This window comes from Arachis ipaensis, chromosome B07 (genome assembly GCF_000816755.2).
Source record: "Arachis ipaensis cultivar K30076 chromosome B07, Araip1.1, whole genome shotgun sequence".
NCBI classification, from domain to species: Eukaryota; Viridiplantae; Streptophyta; class Magnoliopsida; order Fabales; family Fabaceae; genus Arachis; species Arachis ipaensis.
Window position 1 is genome coordinate 8,693,750 of NC_029791.2, and position 842 is coordinate 8,694,591.

Consider the following 842-nt stretch of genomic DNA (forward strand, 5'->3'; position numbering starts at 1 on the left):
CATTTACCATTTACCCCTACATTTAGTACATAAAAAAATTAATAAAAGTAATGATGATACGAAAAAAATAACAAAAAAAAGAATTAAAATAAAATAAAAAAATAAAAATTGAAATTAAAAAATAAATACAAAAAGTTATTCTATTTTTTATTTTTTGAATAACAACAAAATTTAATCAATCTAATTTATTTACACTATAATTTGAAAATTAAATAAAAAAAAAAAAACTCCATCTTACTATCTATAACCTAATTCCTGGATGCAAGTTCCAAGCTTTTAATAGGCTTCAGAAAGCGAGAATCTGATGGTCCAAAACTGAAAGGGCCACCACTCAACCGTTCACAAAGCAATCACAACCATTCAATCGCTTTGTCAAATCAATCCCAGCCCTTTGCTGCTAGCTTATATTCTTCTTTTTCCTCGCTTTCCAAAAAGGATAGGTCCATTTCATAGTGCTATATAATAATCTTAATACTATTCATTATTCTAAGCCTTGGTCACGAGTGTCATATTATGGTATTAAAAAATTACACCCCTTCAGAAGCGTTCTCCATCACAAACGGAATCAATGCATCTCAAAATTCGTGTATTATACTATCACTTTATTTTTTTATATTACTATTTAATTACGATTTTTTTAATCAAATTTAAGATGCGTAATTAAATAAGAGTTTAATTTTAATGTGTTAACAGTACACAATTGTATAGTTACAACTTTTTTTGAATAATCATTCACGTAATTAATATAAAAGATAATTATTTTTATTGTACGTATAAAATTATTTTACACTCATAATACATTAAAATTAAATTCATTAAATAAAAAAAATAACTTGTCTTTA